Source organism: Talpa occidentalis, unplaced genomic scaffold (genome assembly GCF_014898055.3).
Source record: "Talpa occidentalis isolate TD23 unplaced genomic scaffold, MPIMG_talOcc4v2.1 talOcc4.10, whole genome shotgun sequence".
Lineage (NCBI taxonomy): Eukaryota > Metazoa > Chordata > Mammalia > Eulipotyphla > Talpidae > Talpa > Talpa occidentalis.
In genome coordinates this window covers 49,790,551-49,813,437 of record NW_023600993.1, presented here as the reverse complement: position 1 = coordinate 49,813,437, position 22,887 = coordinate 49,790,551, and the positions used below count along the sequence as shown (strand labels likewise).

Below are 22,887 nucleotides of genomic sequence, written 5' to 3'. Positions count from 1 at the left end.
ACAGAGAGTCAAGTAAAATGAAAAAAAAAAAAAAGAGAGAGAGAGAGGAATATGTTTCCAATGAAAGAACAATATTAAAACTTAGAAAAATCTTTGCAGACATGGAGATAAGTAACTTATAACACAGATTTCAAAGTAATGGTCAGATAGATGCTAACCAAACATGGGAAAAGAATGGATGAACAGTAAAGACTTCAAAATATAAGACTTCAAAGACTTCAGATAAAATATAAAAGAAAGCACCAAATAGAGATCACAAAGTTGAAGGGTACAGTAAATAAACAACAAGAAATACACAAGACTAGCAGATTAGAGAAAGTAGAAGTAAAGGTCAGTGAACTCAAAGATAAGGAAATAGAAATCACCAATTAGAAGAACAAAAAGAAACAAAAGTGGGGGCCTCCCCAGTGGCACAGGGGGTTGAACACAGTGCTGTGAAGCTGTCCGCAGCCTCTGCAGCATGGGTTCGATTCCCAGCCAGCCAGGGAGATTCCCACATGGTGAGGTAGACCTCTCCTGTCTCATCCGCTGCTCCCCTAATCAGTGTATTTCAGTCCTTCTGCCTATTATGTTCCCCACTCTGTCTCTGGTGAGTCCTCGCACCCTCCCACACATCTGGCCTATACCCCGGTTCTTGTATAAATAAAATAAATCTTAAAAAAAAAAAGAAACAAAAGTGAAGATAGGTTATGGGACTTACCTAGCTTATCTTATGGGACTACATCCAGTGGACTAACATTCTCATTATATAGATCCTAGAAGGATGAGAGAGCGAGCAAGGGTAGAAAACTTTTTTTAAGTTTTATTTATGCATCCAAGTACTGGGGTACAGGCCAGAGTTTGGGGGCAGAGGGTGAGAGGATTCCCCAGAGACAGAGTGGGGTGCAGAACAGGCAGATCTACTGAAATTCACTGGTGAGGGGAGCAGTGAGGGAGACAGGAGAGGTCTGCTGTGCCATGTGGGTAGCTCCCTGGCTGGTGATCGAACTCGTGCTGCAGTGACTGTGGATAGCTTCATAGTGCTGTGTCTTATTTGAAGAAATAATGGCTGAAAAGATCACAGATAGGGAAAGAAACAAACATCCAGTTCCAGGAAGCTCAGAGAGTTCCAAAGGGGACACAAAGAAACCCATAAGAACACATATCATGGAGAAAACACCAAAAATTAAAGACAAGGAGGGATTCTAAAAGCTGCAAGAGGAAAACAACTTGATATGTACAAGGGAATACCCAGGAGATGGTCAGCAGAATTTCCAGCTGAAACTATGCAAACTACAAACAACGGAGAGACAGGACATTTAAAGTGCTAAAGGAAAAAATCAGAACTCCCAACCAAGAACTCTTAGCAAGCTGTCATTCAGAAATGAAGGAGAGAGAAATAATTTCCAGAGAACCCCAAATTATAGGAGTTCATCATCACTAAACTAGAAGTAAAGAAAATCTTAAGGGAACATCTTTAAATGGAAAAGAAAGGGTGTTCATTAATAACAAGAAAACATTTGAAAGTATAAATCTTGAAAGGCAAATATATAGTAAAAATGGTGGAATAATCACTTACAAAGCTGGCATATATTTTAAAAGGCCAAAGTAGAAAAATAATAACTGTGATAATAAATTAAGGGATACACAAGATAAAAAAAATGCAAACTGTGATATATGAAACATAAAATATGGGACAGGAAGAGTAAAAAATTAGAGCTTTAAAAAATTTTCAAATTTAAGTTTCTAGAAACTTAAAATACACTGTTATACATGCACATTGTGATATATAAGCTTCATGGTAACCAAGAGACAAAAAATCTGTAATGGATACACAGAAGACAATAAGAAAAGAGTCTAAGCATAACGCTAAAGAAAGTCTGAAGAAATAAGGAAGAGAGCAAGAAAAGAAACAGAGGAACTATAAAATAGGCAGAAAATTATTACAAAAGGACAATAAGTACATACCTAGCAATAATTATTTTAATGTAAATGGAATAAATTATCCAATAAAAGAGAAAAAGTAGCTCAATGAATAAAATAAACAAGACCCATCTACATGATTCCTGTAGTGACTCACTTAAAATATGAGGACACAGACATACTAAAAGTGAAAAAAGATATTCATGCAAATGGATATCAAAATAAAGCTGGGATAGTTAAACATAGAACAGACTTAGTTAAGCATAGAACAGTCCCGCGATTCTGACTGTACCCAGTGCTTGTATTAATTAATTAATTAATTAAAAATAGACTACCATATGATCCAGCAATTCCATTACTGGAAAACAAAAGCACTAAATCAAAAAGATATATGCACCCCCATGTACACTGAAGCATCATTTATAACAGCCAACATCTACAATAAGAGACAAAGACGAACATGACATAATGATTAAGGGGTCAGAACAGAAGTTAAGTGAAATAGAGACTAAAAAGACAATAGATAAGATCGATGAAACAAAAACTAGTTCTTTGGAAAGAAAAGCAAAATTTGACTGACTTTTAGCAAAACTCACCAAGAAAAAAAGAAACTTAAATAAATAAAATCAGAAATAAAAATGAAGCATTACAACTGATAGCACAGAAACACAACAGAGCTTAAGCAACTAGCATGAAAAATTGAACACCAAAAGACTGAATACCCTAGAAAAACATGGATAAATTCCTAATACTGAGTTATGAAGAAAAAGAAAATATGAACAGTAACAAGTAATTAGTAACAAGATTCAAATAGTAATTTTAAATCTCCCAATAAACAGAAGTCCAGAATTCACTGGTAAATTATACCAAATATTCAAAGGATTGGCACCAATCCTTCCAAATCTTTCAAATAATTGAAGAGGAAGGAATACTTCCAAATTTATTTTACCAAGGCAACAATTATGCAACAACAAAGCCAGAAAGGGATGTCACAAGAAAAGAAAATTGCAGGTCAATATTTCTAAATAACATGAATGCAAATCCCCTCAGTAAAATACTAGCTAATAAAACTCAAAAATACATTAAAAGGATCATATGTCATATTAAATTGGGATCTAGCCCAGAAATGCAAATATGGTTCAATATTTGCAAGTAGATCAATGTTACATACCACATTAACAAAAATGAAAGATAAAAATATCTCATCAGTAGATGCAGAAAAAGCATTTGCCAAAACTCAACATCATTTGTTACCAAAACTTAACAAAATAGAAAGAGGAAGTACCTCAACATAGTTAAAGCTGTATATAATAACCCCTCTGCTATCAGTTATATTCAACAGTCAAACATTTCTTCTGAGATAAGGATACCCACTCTCAACATTTTCACTTAACATAGCATTGGAAGTTCTAGCCAGATAAATTAGCCAAGAGAAATAAATAAAAGCATTCATACTAAAGATGAAGTATAATTGCCACTATTTGCAGATAATATTTAGATATCATATATATATATATATATATATATATATCTCAAAACGGTATTGTCAAAAAAACATGAATCATGGATCAATGATCCAAAAATCAAAGATCCAAGAATATCTATTAGAATGGCTGTTAACAAAAAGACAGTAAGTATCGGTAAGGATGTGGAGGGAAGACAACCACTGTAAACTGTTGGTGGGAATGTAAACTGATGCAGTCATTATAGAAAACAATATAGTGGTTCTTCAACAAAAAATTAAAAATAGGGCCCCCCTGGTGGCACAGAGGCTGAGCGCTGGGTTGCGAAGCTGCCTGCAGCCTCTGCAGCGCCAGTTCCATCCCTGGCCGCCAGGCGAGGGTCCCACATGGTGCGCAGACCTCTCCTGCTGCCCGCTGCTCCCCTCAGCAGTGTACTTCGTCCGTCTGCCTGTTCTGCTCCCTGCTCTGGCTCTGGTGAATTCTCTCACCCTCTCAAGATTCTGACTGTACCCGGTGCTTGTATGTATGTATGTATGTATGTATGTATGTATGTATGTATGCATGTATGTATAAATAAATAAATAAATAAACAGACTACCACATGATCCAGCAATTCCATTACTGGAAAACAAAAGCACTAAATCAAAAAGATATACGCACCCCCCTGTACACTGAAGCATCATTTATAACAGCCAACATCTGCAAACAACCGAAGTATCAGTGGATGAAGAGATAAAGAAAACATGGCACTTAAACACAATGGAATGTTATTTACTCATTAAAAAGAATGAAATCTTGCTATTTGTGGCAGCACTGATGGAATTTGAATGCCTTTTGCTAAGAGAAACAAGTCAGAAAAAAATAAATACTGGATGATATCATTTATATGTAGAGTCTAAAAACAAAACCAAACCAAATAAACTCATAGATACCCAGAAATGATTGATTGTTGCAGAAGTGTGAAGTGGTATGTGTGTGAAATGGGTGAAGGAATTCCAAATGTAAAAATTTTCCAGTTCTAAAATACTGCCTAAGTCATGGGCATGTAATATACAGTATGGTCATTACTGAATTGTGATGTCTACAAGGAACTAGATTGCTTATATTTCTCCTGGAAAATATCTAAAAATCACGTATTTTTGTGTTTCAGAATGGTCCCTCCATATACTGCAGAGGCTGGGACTTTTCCACATAGACTCTCATCCTCTAATGGTTGATGTTTAGTATGAATGTTATCTTTCCAGCATTTACGAACTGTTTATAACTTTGGGAAAAGCCTTGAGACAGAAGAGTAGTGAAATTTTCAGGGTGTTTGAGTTAGGATGCCATCAGCATCATAGGAGCCATCCATCACATCTGCAACTGCATTACAGTAGACCACACATTTATGTAAATAACACAAATATGATTAATACAAATACGATACAAATATTTCCACTTATTAAATATTATATAAATTATGAATGTAAAACTCAGACATACAAAAACAATAGGATGTCATCCTGCAGAGCAGTGAGAGCTAAACTGAGAAACAAAGAGAAATCAATGAAATTGCTGATAAAGAAAGAAAAGCTATGATCTGCACACCATTATCGCAGCTCTAGCGGGTACTGCCTATGTGCAACACAGTTCCAAGTGTCTTACATGTATAATTCACTTAATCTCTACCACAACTCTATGTTACACACACATTTCAATCCTATTCAATGACAAACTGGGAGATTAAGTCTGAGAGATTAAGTCAGAATATTCTAATTTACCAGGGGAACAAGTAACTAACTGTGGTTGAAATACACAAGCCCCAATCAATAGTACTATGGCAGATACCCAGAATCTCAGGCATTGGTTTGCTGCAAACTGCTTCACAAGACGGTAACCCTAGAGAATATTCTCAAACTACTAGCTAGCTGTAAGGCTATATTTTTTAAATTATAGTTTATTTTTCTTTTAAGCAATGATCACCACACTAGCATGTCAAGATAAAGAGTTTTCTGAACATCTATCTAGTCAATAGCCAAACTCTCTGGGAAAACAGGACTCCTGTCAGAAACATCTTGAGGGTATTGAACTTTCAAGAAACATGCCCACTATATGTCAAACGATCCACATATATAATACAACAGGTTACACAAGTATACCTGCAGAGAATTTCACACAAAAGGGCATTATTTTGTATGAAAAAAAAGGTATTCTCGCCTACATTTTACCATTGTGGGAGCCTAAAACACAACCTAGGCATTTATAATCCACTGCCTCAGTATCACCACTTGAGCACCAAAGGCTCCTGTGCCCCATGCAGAGACCTTACTTCTTTTTCATGGTAGTTTTTATGGTAATGACTCACCCACCCTCTGCTTTCTTAGATTTCAATACAGTTTTTAAATGCCACAGGGAAGAAATTGAAAGAACAAGAGAACTGAAAAGAAATTGTTTAAAAGATAATGGGTAAAGTTATATCATATCGCAATGAACATTTTTATTCTGAATTGTTCAATTTTTTAGGCAGGCCAGTAGGTGAATGTTACCTGCTTGGATGAATCTGTTTCAATGGGTGAAATAATTTGAAATTCTCTTAATGATGCAAAACCAAACTGTTAAAAACTGATGCTTGGCAATTAAGACATGTATCCACCTAAAGCAGTACTATTTTCTTCACTGTTCTTCATAGATCTCTCTGTGATTTGAGTTTCAATTATGGCTCAACTAGAGGTATATTGTTAAATTGTTTCCTATTATATTTTATTAATTAGCTTTTTAATTCAATTTTTTAGGTTAAAAATCATACTGACAAAGCAGAAATACAGTTGCAGGATCTACTATACTATGGTGCTTAAAAAATATTAAAGTGCATAAAATAGAAAGAAAAAAAAAGTAGACACCTGGATTTTGTAGAAATAAATGACAATGGACTTAGGTGGAATATGAGAATTGGTTTTACCAGCCTGTTAACTTATAATCAGAGATGGAAATGTCTTGTTTGGGCCCTTAATTTTTCTCAAATCTTCTTAATTTTCAAAGCATATGGTTGTATTAATAACTGACCAAATAATATTTGCTTGTAATTTAAAAAATTAGAGTACAACATGAATATGTTTTCCCCTTTTTTTCATAAGGAACGGTCATCTTGGAATTTTTTCATGATCCTCAGAACCTCCTTTACACCCTGACACTGTGCCAAATTATGGGTGGACATAATCTGGGCACAGGTCTACAGCTTTCATTAAATTCTCAGCGGAGCCTGGGATCCTGCACAGAACAAACACACATACAGAGAGAGAGAGCTCGAGAAAGGGAGAGAAAGAGAGAGAGCTCAAGAGAGAGAGAATCAAAAGAAAAATGAACAAACATGCTGAGACAATTTGGTGCTTAATTTATTTTTTCTAAGATTTATTTTTTTATCTATACAATAGCTGGGGCACAGGCCAGAGGTGCAGGAGGTTGAGAGGATTCACCAGAGTGGGGAGCAGAACAGGCAGACAGACCGAAATACAATGCTGAGGGGAGCAGCAGGTAAGACAGGAGAGGTCTGCCGCACCATGGGGGAATCTCCTTGGCAGGCCGGGAATAGAACCCACACTGCAGAAGCTGCAGACAAGTTCATAGCACTGTGCTCAACCGGTTGCGCCATGGGGGAGGCCCTCAATTTATTTTTTAACCAAACTAGTTATTGACCTTCCTTGAAGGGCACCAAATAGACATCCACTCTATAGCATGGTATTTGTTCCATACCTGTCTGTTATTTCAGCTAAAATGTTCTTCTCATGAACACCTGGAGGTTATTCATGGAGACAACCATTTTCATAAAATGTTTCAACAGTCCTCTTCATTTAAACCAATAGGTTTAGTGCCAACTGTACCTTAGCATTCCAACCACCATAGCAGACTATATCTACTTTCCTGTGTTCTAATTAGTCTTGACATGTAATAGTTTCCCTAAACTTATGCCCAACTTCCTTGAATATTGATGTAATTGTTCTGTGTCTTGTGTATTTTCACAAGTTACTTTGAATTCCTGTGTAAATCAAAATCACAAGGTAAAGTTCCTCATGAGGAATGTTAAACCGTGAATTAGATCAAACAATCATTTTTGACTCTGACCTGACCTTACTTTTTTTTTTCCCTGTAGCACTTATAAATAACTCCAATAGTATAATAGATACAAATTTGTTGATGAGATTTCTGTCACCCAATAGAAATTAAGTGCCATTGGGGACATCACAGGGTCCTTGCCTAATATCCCAGTGCTCTTATCTGCAGAACCTAGAAGCAAGTTCAGCCCCAGAGGCTTGAAGTAGAGACCTGCTGAATGAGCTTCCTCATCTGAGTTCCCATCAACAATGAATGGCCAGAAGTTCTGCAGAGCGCAGACTGGTTGCTTCTTTGTACGGTCTTGATTCCTCTTGATGAACTCTCCAAAGTGTTCAGAAAGACATATGTATAAGTTTTGCCCTCTCTAAAATCTACACAGAAATATTTGTTCTGTATACACAAATGCTCTCTATTTTAAAAACAACACAATCTTACCACTTGTTTAAAGTGATGCCAAAAGGAAGAAATCATTGACTTTATAAGAATTTTATAATTGGAAATCTGGGTACATTTTCACAAAGGCTAATAGATATATATTTATATTTCTGTGGAGCTGCTTTTTTATAGTACCACAAAAGGAACTCTTATTAAACTTTTAAGGATATTCAAAAACAAGCTTCCTTTTATGTTTCTAAAGAAAATTAACATAGTGTTTGTAGCCTTATACCAACTTCAGTTTCATGGCCCTTAAATCATAATTTACACACTCTGAGTGTTCAGCAAAAAACAAAATATGTGTCCCATAGAATTTGTGATTTGTTTTAAGGATGCATGAGAGTACAATTGAGAACCATGCAATTCATAACAAATTCAATCTAGACAAGACAGCATACTATTAAATGCAGCTCCACCTATTTCTCCATTCCCACAAGAGACTGAAGAATGAAAGTCATTCGCTCAAATATGAAATTCATGAAACATTTTAATTCTGTGACAGCCATACACCAAGGACCAGGAAAACCATTTCATCTCATAATGTTTGAGAGACCCCAGGCAAATGTAAACAGTAGATGCTGTTAGACATTAAAGATTCATTACAAGTACTAAAGAGCCAAAGTGAAAATCTACTGATTTATTTGGAATTCCATGGGATTCTGGTAGGAGATTTATTAAATTATTTACCAAACTTCAACAGGAAAAATTACCATTTATTGAATCTGAATACAATGCTTATAGAGTTATTTATTTCACAACACAGTTTATAGTAAGTGATAAAATACATGGCAAAATAGTATCTAGTTTCTACGATTAATTTAACCGTAGTGGTCCATTTTAATATAAGACTTTGGTGCCTTTAGGAGTTGATTGACTGGTGACAAAATATTCCTAAGGTCTTATTATAAGATTTACCTCTTGGGCCTCCCCGGTGGCACAGCAGTTGAGCGCTGGGTTGCGAAGCTGCCCACAGCCTCTGCAGCGCCGGTTCGATCCCCGGCTGCTCCCTGGCCACCGGAGGAGGGTCCCACATGGCACTCAGACCTCTCCTGCTGGCCTGCTGTTCCCCGCAGCAGTGTACTTCGGTCCTTCTGCCTGCTCTGCTCCTTGCTCTGGCTCTGGTGAATTCTCTCACCCTCCTGTGCTTCTGCTTGTATAAATAAATAAATAAATCTTAAAAAAATTTACCTCTTGTCAGTGAGACTGTCTGGGCCCCAGACACCAGGGTTTGGTATTTATATAGAAAAAATTATCTTCTGTCATTCAATGACTTTTGAGAAAATTTTCTATATAATTTCACTATAACTCATTCACAAAATTCAACTTCTAAATTCTTGAATTTAGAATTAGTACAGTTGAATTTTGAATTTAGAATTAGTACAATTAGTGGGTGTTATTTTCTGAAGTGAGTGTGTTCTTGCCAAATATTCATATCTATAAATGACATGTAATTATGTGTCTTTACACATATTCAGATATTGTTAACATCTGTCCACACACCCAGATATTGTATCAGAATAAATCCAAATATTAAAATATTTTGTAGAATCCCAATATGCAAAAATGAACTAAAATGTTATTTTACTAGAAGTTAATTTCATGTTCAAATTTATAGCTCTTTATGTCCATCAATAAGAAAGCTGTTTTGATCAATCAAGATGTTTAAAATAAGATTGTCATCTTAGAGTCTTGTTATAAACACTTGTACATATAACAGCTCTTACATATAAACAGGTGTAAATGTTTAAGATAAACCATATGAAATTGCCAACACTGGCAAATTTTAACCAGAAACAATGGCAGTATGTAGTTCAACCTAATAGTAATATATTTGTTTCTTAATATTCTCTATGCTCTTTCCATTATCCTTAGTTTACAGAATTCAGACACTTGATAAAGAAATACAATGATTTTTATTTCAAAGTTTAATCAATAATATCAAGAATTTGCTCACACATACTACCACATAGGTGTTAGTCATACAACTAAGTCAAAAACTTAGTTGAAGATACTGATTCTTGTTAGCAGAAATTCTAAAGGATGAATATCTAACACAGGGAAATTATATTACATGGAAAGACTGAGTTGCAAGAAGAAATAAGATAAAGGATACTGGCACATATACAAAAAACTCACTGTTATTATACATAATATTGTCTAATATGAGAGGGATTAAAATTGTCAATAAAACACTGTATAGTGGTGTAGTATTTATGTCAGAAGGGAGGTGATCTGAATAAAATGTTTTGAGGTCTCACACAATTCTGCAGTATGATAAAGATTTCAGTTAATTCACATGTCATTAAGATAGCACATTACAATAGTTTGGGAAATTGCTAAAATAATAGATATATCACATAGAACTTCCAAACGAAGGGAAAGAATATAACAGGGGAAAATCCCTCAATTTAAAATAAGAGAAGTGAGAAGAGGGAAAAAGGAGAAAAAAGCAACAACTGTGGCACATAAATGACAGGAATAAACACAAATATATTCAAAATAACATGAATGTAAATGGGCTAAACTCTGTATACTGTAGTTGTAAAAAATTGCCATACTCATTTTAAAATATCCAGCAGCTGTATGTGATTTATAGGAAATATATCTGAACATAAAGACTCAGATGGATTGAAAAAGGACGGCTATATTAGGTAAACATTAAAAGAACTGGGTATAGCAATAATAATGTGAGGTAAAATACACTTTAAAACAAAAGTACTTCATACAAATAATACTAAGCACATTAGCAACTTAATTCACTATGAAGGCATGTAATTCTAAGCTAGTATAAACCAAAACACATAATTTCAAAATACATAAAGTAAAAATTGACAACAATAGATATAAAATAGGCAAATTCACCAACAGAGTGAGAGAATGATGCACCCTTGTACAAACAGGAAAAGAATTAGTGGGGATATAGAAAACGAAAACCCATAGCAAAACTCCATGTTTCCATGAATTCACCTAGTCATCTGCTTGCATAGACAGCCAAAATGTGGTATGATTGAGGCAGGGCCAATTCTTAACAAACCTCACATGGATACCCTTGACTGACTCCCTTTTAGACAAAGGGATGCACAATACCCCAATTCCATCACAAGTAAATTCCAGTTTCATGTTCTATTATACTTAATAAAAATAGCCTAAAACTATCCAAACAGAGCATTGCTAGCATGCATTGCACACACTCTTGACATGACACCATGTATCAGTCTGCTTAGGAGAATTATGCCAAAGAGATGTCACTGTCATTTCATTGAGGTTGCTTTGATTTTAAATGAGTGAACAAGTGTACACCTGAATTTTAAACTTTTCGTCCAGTGACACTGTGCAGAGTTCTACAATCTCTAATCATGAACATGTTCTTAAGACCACCTATGTATAGAAACAGGGGATGTAGGGGATCAAGGGAGGAGGAAAGTTGGAAAGTTTGCCCCAATGGGGTATGCTAAACTGGCCAAAAAAGTTAGGTGTTAGGCATTTCATGTGTTCAAAACTAGCTCATAGGTATAAGATTGTATGTTAGGCTTTATTTTTTTTTAGGTAGTTGAAAACCCAGTTAAAATAAACTTAGAATGAATGTATTACAAACTCTTGAAACACTCTCAGCAGAATACAGGTTAGAAAACCATCCATCTATGATACTGAGGATTGCTACATGGGTACTTAGACACATAGGAAATGCAAAGCTCAAAACTGGGTATTTCTTTGAGTCGATTTTAGCCATCATAGTTTTATTCAGCATCTAGTCACTGTGAAGTCATCTCTCTTCCATCAAGTACATGATCAAAAAAAAATTCACAAATAACCAGGAGAAACAGCACGTGTGTGTGTGTGCGTGCATACACACGTGCACACACACACACACACACACCATGCAAGACTGCAAGACCCAAGATCAAAACTATGCATAATAGAAATTTTTGCTAAAATATATTCACTGATCAGTTTATTAATTCAACTAATACATTTAAGCTTCCACCAAGTGTCAGCCACCATGGTAGACGATGGAAATGCAGCATTAACCAAGACAGATAAGACTCCTACCCTTATGGAGATAGTTTCAAAGATTACCACGTTCCTTGAAGAAAATAAAATACTATATACTACATGCCATTTTGCAAGTTCAGTCTGACTGTCATATTGGGCCTATAATTCTATTTTGGAGGGGTTGTGCTGTGCTACAGGATGTTCAGCAGAAACCTGGGCTTCTGCTCACTAGATACCACTAGCAGATACCTGGGCTTCTGCCCACTAGATATCACTCTCTCAGTTACCACAACCAACACTGTCTCTAGATATTAATAAATATGTTATGGGGGGACAAAACCAGCTCCAATTAAGAACAGCTGTGCAAGAGTGACTGAAATGGGAATGAACTGGTTGTTGCTGTTGCTGTTGTTGTTTTGTCAGGAAAGACATTTTTGAGGGCTTACAAATGGGGAAAAAAAATCAAGCAGGAAATGAAATTGGAAGAAAATTTCCAAACAGATTGGAATAGCAAAATTTTAATCCAATAAAATAATGAACTTGGAGTTCTAAAGGAACAGAAAGACTTGTGTGACTAAAGCATAGAAGCAAGAGATGGTGCCAGAGGCAGACAAGAACACGTCACTAGAATAGTTTTACAGACCATGATAGAAAATTGTACTTTTAAAAAGTGTTATAAGAGGTCTGAATGAAGAGAATTTCTGATTAACTGGAAGAAATTCTACTAGGTGGAACTTTGAAAGTACATAGACATGGATTTCACAAACTGAGATGAAAGAAGCATTTCAGGCATACATTTCAGGCATACATAAGGGATAGAGACGGTAAAAATCAACTAGCGTGGGATAAAGGAACTGAAGAAATGGATCTCCAAAACTGTCAGAAATGTAGTCCTGAATCAAGAAAGAAGTGGCTCTTGAGCATCTTCTACTCCAACTACTACGGGATGACAACTCAAAGGAGCTCTCTCAAGGAGAGTGTGTTCTAGGCAACATATTGACAGCAGCTGTGAGCTGTGGGACCCAGTGCATGTGCATGAGCTCTGGCTCAGTCCCAAACATGCCCTTTAGGGAGGGAAGGTTCAAAGCCAAAGACAGGCCTACAAACCCAACAGAACTCCGAGGTGAAAATCCCAGGAAAAGGTGACTAGAAGCACAAAAATGTTCATGGCTTGATTTTTAAATGATCTTGTTAGAAGTTTACAGATTCAGCACTTTCAGACCCGTGGAGTCAGTGATCATAAGCTTTTTTTATTCAATTCCATTGTTGTTTTATTGCTACCATTTTAAAAAATATTGGCATGTATAAGAAATAGTTCTGTGTTTATCATTCATTTTCTCATTTTATTTTCTGAATACTTTGAGGTTCTCTTGCTTTTAGCATTATAAAAAAGAACATTAAAATCCAGAGATACTCTGTTACTTATCCACAGATTTCAAAACCTAAATAGTCTCAAGCTCAATTTATTAACACATAAAACTCAGAAAAAGAATTAAAACAATATACTGCTAAGATGAACCAACTGACTAAGGTGAAATCACTTACCAAAGGGCCTACCCAGCTAGCATTTGAGAAACAATTTTTTTTCCTCTGCATTTTTTATTTTTATTTTATTTATTTTTACATTTTTCATTTTTGTACAATGAATGCATTTTCGTCTTGGTTATCATCCCTGTAAAATTCCCACCCCACCCTTGTTTTGATCCTAATCCCTTCTCCCCTCCCCTCATAGTGTGTCTCTGGTTAATAGTTGCCTGTTGATTTTGATTTTTACTTTATTATAATTAGTGTTTTTCCTTTTGACTTATTTAGGTTTTCTAAATTCCTGCTATGAGTGAGACCATCCGGTATTTTTCTTTTTTTCTGGCTTATTTCACTGAGCATGATCCCTTCCAGCTCCATGCATGTTGCTGCAAATGACATGAGTTTATCTTTTTGATTGTTGAGTAATATTCCACTGTGTATATGTACCACATCTTCTTGATTCAGGCATGTATTTTGGGGCATTTGGTTTACCTATTGTAAACAGTGCTGCAATAAACATAGGGGTGCAGGTGTTTTCTGAATTAATGTTTTTGTGTTCCTTGTTTAAATACCTAGGAGTGGGAGAGCTGGATCGTATGGAAGCTCCATTTTTAGCAGATTGAGGAACCTTCACACAGCTCTCCATAGTGGCTGAGCCAGTGTGCACTCCCACCGGCAGTGCAGGAGAGTTCCTTTTTGAGAAACAATTTTTAACTAATTGCTAGAACATGAACATCTACTAGAACTAATCAATTTATAAGTATTTCATATGCATCATCTTGATTAATCCTCACAAAAACCTATAAGAAAATTCCTATTTCCCATATTATACATGAGAATCCTGAGAATTAGAGATCTGAGGAAACCAGTCCAAAGTCACACAACCAGTAAGTGATGGACTTGAGATAATTCAAGCAATCAAATGCCCAGAACTCTTTCAATGCAAAAATAACTATTTTAGAAACTCTTAGTTTTATTTTGTATTTAATAATGATGTTCAATTTAAAAATATTACAAGGTTATTTGAAAAAATTCAAAGACAAGGACATATAACAATGTTCTAAATAAAGGCCACCACTTGGAAACCTCCATTACTCCAACATTACTTTGTTGCTGGTTGAGCAGAAATTAAGAAATAAATCTGGAAAAATCTATTCATCAACTTGTATCACCAAATACCTCAATTTCCAAATAAGCATATTAGAAGAGGACTTAGTGTGTTGACTCAATAATCTCTTAAGACAGAGACAAAAGTTCATAAGACAGTTAATAAGTTGAGATATTTCAAATGAAATTGTCCCTACCTCTGTCACACTATCCTCCTCCAGATCTGCTAACCAAACACAATTTGAGAAATCAACAAGACCTAGAGTTACAGAAGCCACTTCAGTTTTTTGGAATCTAGGTAATTGAGTTCCAATGGCTGACACAGGGATGACTAACTGCTACTACTATCTACATGGAAGTACGCAATCAGCTGGACCAGGATTCCTAAGAGATTGACCCAGTCAATGGAGATGAGATCCACATGAATTCATTCTGAAGATCAAGAAGAAGAGGCCACAGCTACCCTGGGACAAAGCCTTTTAGGGCAGGGGCAGAAGTGTAAGAACATGTGTGAACACATTTTAGGCCTCTAATTTAAACCATTTAGGTCATATTCACTAGGTATTAATTACTGTTAAAACAACTGTGTACTAAATGCTTTATGCTCATTCTTGTATATAAGCTTCACAACACACTTGTCAAGCAGGACCCTCTTTTGTCCTTGTTTTAAAGTCAAAGAAATGGAGGTGAAGAGAAGTTAAGAAATTTTCCCACTACCCTGCAGTTTGTATATGGTGGAGTCAGGATTCAAGTGACTGCACTAGGACGCCTGGGGTAAGCCATCACATTCTATTTAATTCTGCTGCAGCTTAAATGGGGCTAGTTTCAAAGTTCCCATAACATGAAACTTAAAAAATATATGAATTTTGTTTTATTTTTGTCATAGAATTGTTGCACTGCAGTCTTTACCATGCAATGGACTTATGTAACATGAATCCTTGTTAAGATACCTAATAAAATGAATAAATGACTCTACAGTTCCTAAGAACTAGAACATTACCACTATTTTTATATGGTCCATTTTGGATAAACTTTCTGCCTCCTCCCTGAAGGTTAGCACTATCTTGATCTTTGTATTTATCATTCAAGTGCTTTTTTTTTCTTAACACAGATTGATCATATTTCTATGCAGCAAATAATTTTGTTTTGTTGATCCTTCAAATGTGTTGTCATATGTGTCCAGAGTTAATTAATTTTTATTGTTGCAATATTCACTGAATATAAATACTGTCTCTAATATTTTGCTATTAAAAAACAGTGCTTCGCAGTCCGAACCCAGAGGGGAGTGAGCACCCATCACCGGAGAAGACCATGTGCAGAGGGGAGCGTGTCCCCAGCATCGCCATTTTAGAACAGGGACCTTTCTTCAGTAGAGACTGCCTGAAACTGGCAGAAGACTCCCAGAGGAGCCAGAGGCGAGCTGGGAGGCTCGCCCATGCCAGGCCCCTTCTGGCCTGCAGTCCAAGCCCAGAGGGGAGCGGCACACACCACTGGGGCAGACCGGGCAGGCAGGGGAGCGTGTCCCCACATCAGAATTTTAGAACAGGGACCTTTCTTCAGTAGAGACTGCTTGAAACTGGCAGAAGTCTCCCAGAGGAGCCAGAGGAGAGCTGGGAAGTTCGCCCAATATGCCAGCCAGTACCAGCAACACAGTGTCCCAAGGAATATGGCAAATTAGAAAACAGGCAGTAGGGAGTAGAAAAACCACATGCAACCCAGCGACTCCTCAGGAAAAAAGCACACTACCAAAAGAAAACCAGCTACTAGATTGCAACGACATTAACTTGGAAGAACTTCTGAGCCTTCCAGAAAGAGAATAAAAAACTGCTGCGATTAAAAAACTGACAGAAGTCATAAAGGGAAAAATGATTAACGATCAGAAGAATGAAATTGAGTCCCTAAAGAGGGAAGTAAAAGAAATGCAGGGGATCAAAGAATTAATGGAGGCGCTAAAGAACTCTGGGAAAAGCAATGAAAGCAATATAGATGAAATGGAAGAACGAATAAGTACTCTTGAAGACACATAAATAAAAAGAACTAAAACAGAAAAGGAAAGAGAAGTACGAAGGAAAAAGACCGAAGAAAGACTTCGGGAACTATCTGATTCCATGAGGAAAGGAAATATAAGAGTTATAGGAATACCAGAAGGAGAGGAGAGAGATGCAGGAACAGAGAAAATATTCAAGGAAATAATTGAAGAGAACTTCCCAAACATGAACAAGGAGCTGAAAATTGATATAAAAGAAGCAAGAACACCAAACTTCCATGACGAAAGGAAAAATACAGCAAGACACATAATAGTAAAGGTCCCAAGAATCCAAGACAAGGAAAAAATAATGATGCTGACAAGAGGGAAGAAACAGATAACATTCAAAGGAAAACCAATCAGACTGATGTCAGACTTCTCCAAAGAAACACTACGGGCAAGGAGAGAGTGGAGGGACATCGTCAACAGACTCCAAGAAAACAGATGCCAACCAAGAATACTCTATCCTGCAAAGCTTTCCCTCCTCTATGAAAAAAAGAATAAGGACCTTCCCAGACAAACAGAACCTCTAGAATTTCATTACGACTAAAACCCCACTCCAAAAACTACTACAAGGAGTCCTAAAGCCAGAACCTTAGAGGGACGAATAACAACAAAAGAAGGCCAAAAAAAAAAAAAGTTATAAAAAGAATAAATAAATAAAATCAAGGGAAACACAAACACAATGGCAAATACAGATGCTAATATATCAAAATTAACTCTAAACATAAATGGACTAAACTCTTCAATAAAAAGACACAGATTCACAGGCTGGATTAAGAAACAAAACCCAATCTTTTGCTGTCTCCAGGAAACACATTTAGCTACAAAATATAAAAATAGACTCAAAGTAAAAGGATGAAAAATAATCCTACAAGCAAATGGACCAAAAAAGAAAACAGGAACAGCTATACTTATATCAGAAAAAACAGATTTCAAACTCAAAAAGATAAAAAGAGACCACAACGGTCACTACATTATGATCAAGGGGACAATACTTCAAGAAGAAATAACACTCATTAACAATATTCACCAAATGAAGGAGCACCAAAATATATCAGACAACTATTGTCATCTTTGAAAACAGACATCAGAGAAAACACATATGTAGTGGGAGACTTCAACACACCACCATCAACAATGGATAGATCAATGAGACAAAAAATAAGTAAATATACTAAAGCTCTAAATAAGGATCTAGAAAGCTTGGGCTTAACAGACATCTATAGAACACTAAACCCAAAAAAATCTGAGTACACATTTTTCTCAAGCGCACATGGATCATTCTCCAGGATCGATCACATACTGGGACACAGGACAAACATCAACAGATACACCAAGATTGAAATCATAACAACCATCTTTTCTGTCCATGAAGGCATCAAACTAGAAATAAACCATAAAAAGCAGGCAAGGAACTCCCCTACCTCATGGAGATTGAAACCCACACTACTGGAAGACCACTGGACTAACGAGGAGATCAAAGAAGAAATTAAAAAAGTTCTTTGAATTGAATGAAAAGGAGGACACCAATTTCCTAAATGTATGGGATGCAGCAAAAGCAGTAATAAGAGGAAAATATATAGCAATAGAGGCTCACATCAAGAAACAAGAACTCAAAGAAACAACCTAATCTCAAAACTCAAAGAACTAGAAAAAGAACAACAAAAAAAAACCTAAAATCAGTAGAAGAAAAGAAATAATAAAAACCAAAGCAGAAATAAATGAAATTGAAATTTAAAAAAACAATCCAAAAGATCAATGAAACCAAGAGCTGGTTCTTCAAAAAAATCAATAAAATAGACAAACCCCTAGCCAGGCTCACAAAGGAAAAAAGGGAGAAAGCACAAATAAACAGGATCATAAATGAAAGAGGAGAAATCACAACGGACACAGCAGAAATCAAAAGAATAATCAGTAACTACTATGAACAGTTATATGGAAACAAGTTCAACAATCTAGAGCAGATGGACAAATTCCTACAACTCTACAATCACTCAAAGCTAGATAAAGAAGAAATAGGACACCTAAACAGACCAATTACAAGCAGAAAAATTGAAATGGTAATCAAAAACCTTCCCAAAAACAAAAGCCCAGGACCTGATGGATTGACAAATGAATGCTACCAAACATTCAGAGATGAATTAGTGCCTATCCTTCACAAACTCTTTCAAAAAATTGAGAAGGAAGGGACAATACCAAACATGTTCCATGAAACCAACATTACACTAATACCAAAACCGAACAAGGACAACACAAAAAAAGAAAACTACAGGCCTGTCTCCCTAATGAACACTGATGCAAAAATCTTCAATAAAATTTTAGCTATCAGAATCCAACAATGTATCCATAAGATAATTCACCACGACCAAGTGGGATTCATTCCAGGGACACAAGGATGGTTCAACATCCGAAAATCAATCAACGTTGTCCAACACATCAACAAAAAGAAATATAAAAACCATATGATAATATCAATAGATGCCGAGAAAGCTTTCGACAAAGTGCAACACCCATTCATGATAAAAGTCCTTGAAATTCTTGGGATACAAGGAACATACCTCAACATCATAAAGGCCATCTATGACAAGCCAACAGCCAGTATCATTCTCAATGGTGAAAAGCTGAAAGCATTTCCATTAAGATCTGGAACAAGACAAGGATGTCCACTCTCACCACTGCTTTTCAATATAATACTGGAAGTCCTAGCCAGAGCAATAAGACAAGAGAAAGGCATCCAAGGAATCCAAATAGGAAAAGAAGAAGTCAAACTATCACTATCTGCAGATGATATGATAATATACATAGAAAACCCCAAAAACTCCACAGAAAAACTAATTCAACTCATCAATCAGTTCAGTAAAGTGGCAGGATACAAAATCAACATGCAAAAGTCAGTAGCCTTCCTATACACAAACAATAAATCTGAAGAAGAAGAAATCAAAAAAACCATCCCTTTTATTATCGAAACAAAAAAATCAAATACTTGGGAATAAATCTAAAAAAAGAGGTAAAGGACCTATACAAAGAAAACTATAAAACACTGTTAAAAGAAATAGAAGAAGACACAAAGAAATGGAAAGACATCCCCTGCTCAAGGAGTGGAAGAATAAACATTATTAAAATGGCCATCCTACCAAAAGCAATATACAGATTCAATGCTATTCCAATAAAAATTTCAATGTCATTCCTCAAAGAAATAGAACAATTATTGATGAAATACATATGGAATCACCAAAAACCCAGAATAGCCAAAGCTCTACTGAAAAAAAAAAGAAGGGAATGGAGGCATCACACTCCCAGACTTCAAACTATACTACAAAGCCATAATCATCAAAACTGCATGGTATTGGAACAAGAACAGACACACAGACCAATGGAATCGAATAGAAAATCCAGAAATAAACCCACAGATTTATGGTCAACTAATCTTTGACAAAGGAGCAAAGACTATGCATTGGAGCAAAGAAAGTTTGTTCAATAAATGGTGCTGGGAAAACTGGGTAGCTACATGCAAAAGAATGAAGCTTGACTACTACCTCACACCATACACAAAAACCAACTCAAAATGGATTAAAGAACTATACATAAGGGCCTCCCCGGTAGCACAGTGGTTGAGCGCTGGGTTGCAAAGCTGCCCGCAGCCTCTGCAGTGCCGCTTCGATACCCGGCTGCTCCCCAGCCACCAGAGGAGGGTCCCACATGGCACGCAGACCTCTCCTGCTGCCTGCTGCTCCCCTCAGCAGTGTACCTCGGTCCTTCAGATTGCTCTGCTCCCCGCCCTGGCTCTGGTGAGTTCTCTCTCCCTCCCGCGCTTCTGACTATACCCAGTGCTTGCATAAATAAATAAATAAATAAATAAATAAATAAATAAAAATAAATCTTAAAAGAAAAAAAAAAAGAACTAAACATACTGAAACCATAAAATACATAGAAGGAAATATAGGCGAAACAGTATGTGATATGCACATCAAAGACATCTTTACAGATACATCACCCAAAGCAGTGATAGTGAAGGCAAAGATCAACAGCTGGGACTACATCAAATTAAAAAGCTTTTGCACAGCAAAAGCTGTGCAGACATATGAAAAAATGTTCAACAGGCATATGAAAAAAATGTTCAATGTCACTTGTAATTGGGGAGATGCAAATCAAAACTACCATGAGATACCATCTTACACCAGTGAGATGCACATATTATAAAAACAAGCAACAACAAAAGTTGGCGAGGTTGTGAGAAAAAGGAACTCTCCTGCACTGTTGGTGGGAGTACAAACTGGTCCAACCACTATGGAGAGCTGTGTGGAGATTTCTTGACCTACTAAACATAGAGCTTCCATATGATCCAGCAGTTCCACTCCTAGGTATTTACCCAAAGGACACAGAAACATCAATTCCAAAGAGCACCTGAACCCCTATGTTTATAGCAGCACTGTTTACAATAGCTAAGCTTTGGAAACAACCCAAATGCCCAAAAATAGATGAGTGGATCAAGAAGATGTGGTACATATACACCATGGAATATTACCCAGTATTCAAAAAAGATAAACACATGCAGTTTGCAGCAACATGGATGGAGCTAGAAGGGATCATGCTCAGCAAAATCAGTCAGAAAGAAAAAGAAAAATATTGGATGGTCTCACTCATAACAGGAATTTAGAAAACCTAAATAAGAGACCAGGAAAAAAGACTAATCAATACCAAGTATAAATCAAAATCAACAAGCAACTATAAACCAGAGACACACTATGGCATGGGAGGGAGGGAGGGGCAGGGAAAGGAAGAACTAGAGTAAAAATAAGGGGGGAGGTGCAATTGTATGGGGAAATATAACCAAAACGAAAATGCATACATTGTGCAAAGATGAAAAAAGATGTAAGAATTATATAAAATATTTAAATAAAAAATAAAAAGGTTCTCAACAATTTTCTCTGCCATGTTTGAAAGCAGTGATACCTGTACAAATGATCAGCTTATATGATCATTTTTATGTAATGTAATACTTTGCTCAGTATTCACATAGGTATTGTTTTCCATTCAGAGTCCTGAGAATTGTAATATCAGTGAAATAAAAAGGTTTGTATCCAAGTGCTTGAAGTCTTCATAAAATAGTTTCCAATTAAAAAAATAAAAAATAAAAAAAATAAAAAACAGTGCTTAATGAACAGCCTCATGAGTAATGTGTTGCAGATCCTGTTATGCCATATCCTTGCTAATACTTGGCATTGTCATACCCCATAATTTAGGGGAAGGAAAATAATATTTTGTGACATTAATTTGCATACCCCTGCTTGTAAGGTTTAACAGCTTGTCATTAAGCAAGCTATCATACATGTTTTCTCTTCTTTGAACAACTTATTCATGATCTTGACCAATTTTCCTATCAGGTTGTTTATCTTATTGATTCACATCAATTATTATATACTATACAATATATTTATAAAATAGTCCACATTTATGATACTAATATCTTAAGATACCAAGTTTTTATCTTGCCTTTTCTTTCTCTTTACAGTAAATAATGATATATATTTATCATTATTTTCCTTTATGGTTATACCAGGGTGAATAATATCCCAAATTCATGTCCACTAAGAACTTGTGAACTTATTAGAAAATAGGGTCTTTGCAGTTGTATCAATTTAAGATGAGGTCACACTGAATTAAAGTGAGCCCTAAATATAGTCACTGGTTATCTTACAAGGGGTAAATTTGGACACAGAAAGAGAGGAAGTAAGTTAGAAGACCATATGACAACACTGGTAGACACTAGAATGGTAACCCTACAAGATCAGGAAACACTAGGTACTGGTGAGGTAAAAGAGGTAAAAAAATCAATCTTATCTAAAGCATTCAAAAGACTAAGTGCCTGCAGACACCATGGTTTCATAGTCCTAGTCCCCCAAATTGTGAAAGAACAAATTTCTGTATTGTAAGTCAGCTAGTGTGTGGAAATTGGCTACAGCAACTACATAAAACTAATACAGTGCTTAACAACAATTTGTTATAACATTATTTTTAACTCCTAAAGACAGAAAGATACCATTTATGTTGTCTCCTAATTTTTTGAATATATGCCTTCACATTTATGCTTTTTTTTGTTTTTAAGTTGGTGGGAGTCTCCTTATTGTGTATATTCTTCATACCACATAAGGTTTTCAAGTTCTATGTTTCCATTTGAATGATTATTTTTATAAAGTTAATATAAGCATATTCTAGATCATTATTTACTATTGAAGTAATGCATTTACAATATATGTTTCAGGTGTGTATCCTAGAAAACCAACATATGTGTGTGTTCATATATATAAATATGTATAATATAAATATATATAATATTTACTGCCT

At 35.8% G+C, this 22,887-nt stretch overlaps 1 protein-coding gene and 1 long non-coding RNA gene across 2 annotated transcripts in view; one reads left to right on the top strand and one right to left on the bottom strand.

Moving 5' to 3' along the window:
• Positions 1-15,208, top strand: part of LOC129145812 (uncharacterized) — a 46,315-nt gene extending 31,107 nt beyond the window's left edge. Inside the window, exon 4 of the long non-coding RNA XR_008551901.1 lies at positions 15,186-15,208. This is a non-coding gene — a long non-coding RNA (uncharacterized LOC129145812). The remainder of the gene's footprint in view (positions 1-15,185) is intronic.
• TAFA1 (TAFA chemokine like family member 1) overlaps positions 1-22,887 on the bottom strand; it is an 856,565-nt gene that overhangs the window by 714,906 nt on the left and 118,772 nt on the right. The gene's annotated exons all lie outside the window — the stretch shown is intronic.